The following is a 2,961-nucleotide window of genomic DNA, read 5'->3' on the forward strand; positions in this document are numbered from 1 at the left end:
CACAAACTTCTTGCAAAAACGAAAATATCCTTTAGTAAATTGGATTGATGTCTCAACTCTGTCTTCTTCAGCGTTTCAAGATCACAAAGCTAAGTACAAGTCTAACCTGTTCTTTAAACCAGCATTCCTGAAGTTACATTCTGGCATGAGCTCTCTCTATGGGGATCAATACTGCATGATATCATTATTTATTTTTTTACATCCTGCCAAAATGTTCAGACTGCTGACACTGTGGGTGGTTTGCCTGGCATTTGAACCTTTAAAGTGTTTTGCTAGAACTTTCAGCTCAGCATAATCTACCCCTGAATCCCAATGCATTTGACCCAGACTACTCATACACAACATGTCAACTGTAGTCTCAGCTGTTGTTGTATGTATTTCAGAATCAGCCATTTCTTTTTACCCTTCCAGTTCTGAGATAATACACTTCCAGTATGTCTGAATAATAAACCTCCCCTCACCCACCTTCATATGTATGCCAGGTTCCAACCACCTGGCGTGAGCACAGAGGCTTAAAGCACATCATTACAGAGACAGTTACTTCAGTTTTAAAAGGGGGGCTGTCTCCGTGAAATGTATCAAGACATTACAAACTTAACTCTAGTTATTCAGACATAAATGTTTCCAATCTGCTCTCTCTACATATTTAAACTTCAAAAACTGTTTTTCTTTCTCATTATCACAGATGACACTAGTGATCATCTGTATTCTGTTTAGAAGCAATCAATGAGGAGTCCAATATCAACTGTCAACAAATGGCTTTGTAGGACCCAAAGTCAATTATTGAGTTAATGAAATGGCCCCAGTGCTGTCAATCGCTGCCTTGTATCCATCTGTGTCACTCATCAGTAATGAGAGCTGATCAGAAATCATTTAGAAAGGCTTACCATCAAATTATAAAGGGAGAAAAGACAAGAGACTGCAAGAGAGAGAAAGCTAATGGATTTATAGCAATGGAGTCAAGCGCAAATCTTTCAGGAAACTAATAGATTTAAAATATCAAATTGACAACACTTGAATATTCCAAATCATATTAACAGCCAAAAAAGTAAGTATTTCACTTAAACCACTGTTCAAAAACCCTATTTTTAACATAACTTAACATACATGTAAAGTAATTATATACAACAATCACATAAAATAGAAAAAAAGCACCAAAGTCCATCAAAAAGAGTTATGGCCTACTTGTTTCAATGCTAAGGAAACCGAAGAACAGGGTTGTTTTATGGAAGACATTTTGATATGTCACAGATGGAAAAGCACAGGTGCAAATGATTAAGTTAATGATCTACCTTGGACACTAAAATGGAACAGAGCCATCGTTAATGTTATTAGTAACACCTGTGCTTCTCCTACTAACATGACACTCGAAAATGTCTACTCTGGCCATGAGTTGCTTCATCCTTCCTAATCCTTACACAACTTTTAGCTCAGATAAAACTTAAGAATGCAGTTCATACCTGATGCAGAATATTGAATTGGTCAAATTCAAATATTGTATTTTATGTTACTTGATGCTTGTATGATTAATTTAGCAATGTCAGTGTAATAGCAGACCAACAGCAGGTGTTTCTAATAATGTTGGAGTAATGTAAGAGTAAGCCATAAGGAGTGAGCCAACATGTACAATACGTTAACAAAATGCCGCCATTATAAATGTTATTAGTTGCACCTGTGATTTCCCTTTACCCTTTATGACATGTAAAAATACCTGCTATTGGTTCTGTGTGTGTTCGAAAAGTTATGGGGCTTTCACATTGTGCTTACTGGGCGTGTTATTTCAAGGACATAATTTGTGAACACACTCTTGCTTAAGACATCAAGCACTCGCAAAACGTGAATGTACAAATGTGCCTGAACACACAGTATAAGCAGACGGTAAACATGAACAGTATCTGCAGACAGTAAAAATGAACAGGTGTCAGACCTTCTCAGCAGCTTGGGATACTTGGAGTCCTTGACATGCCTGGGAATACTCTTGAACTCTGTCTGCTCTTCCCCTTCCAGGACTGGCTGAGTAAGTTTGGCTACCTCCCGCCCCCTGACCCAGTGACTGGTCAGCTTCAGACCAAGGAGGCCCTAACCAATGCCATCAAAGCCATGCAGAAGTACGGAGGGCTGAAGGAGACCGGAGTCTTAGGTACAGTATGTGGACGTGTGTGCGATGGCAGTGAAAGGGAACAATTATGTCAACTGTAAGAGAGTGAATTTCACATTCACAGAAAATATAAGATACACCCTACAACTGAAGTGACAAAAACACCAAAGAAATGCCTCTACCAAAAGTGCTGAGTCAATCATTTTGACACAACCGCCATTGAACATTAGAAAGATGAAATTACCTTCAGCTCTTTTTTGTATTGGATTCCATTTGATTGAACATATGTCTACACACGCCTCAACACACGGTATAAACATAAATCATACTTTCTGTCACACACACGGTAGTATGACAGCACTGCATGCTATGTGATTGATAATAGTGTTGTAAAACAGAATAACAGATTATTGATTACTACACCCTCCGCCATTCCCCTGCACACATCATTCGTCACACATACAGTACATGCTCTCAGCCTAACTCACACACACATAGCAATTTCTTTCCTATAGACAGTATTATCATACACACTCCATCGCACGTGTGTGTGTGTGTGTGTGTGTGTGTGTGTGTGTGTGTGTGTGTGTGTGTGTGTGATGGCCCCAACAGTAGTTTTGTGAGAGGGAGTGTGATGGTGCATGTGAGAGGGTATCGTGCAAATCATATATGATTTATGGCCCTAGCGGACACTCATAACCTCCTGCCCATGCACATATGTATGCAAATGAGCGCACAGAGTATGAGTTACAGCTCCTGAAGCAGTCATTTGCCAACAGATGTTGCGGTGTCAATGTGTTGAATTCATGTGTACAAGTTACTACCCGTAATAAAACTGAAGTAGGAAAAGTTATATTGGGCTG

The sequence above is a fragment of the Notothenia coriiceps genome, unplaced genomic scaffold, assembly GCF_000735185.1.
Source record: "Notothenia coriiceps isolate Sejong01 unplaced genomic scaffold, NC01 NC01_scaffold00033417, whole genome shotgun sequence".
In the NCBI taxonomy this organism is placed as follows: domain Eukaryota; kingdom Metazoa; phylum Chordata; class Actinopteri; order Perciformes; family Nototheniidae; genus Notothenia; species Notothenia coriiceps.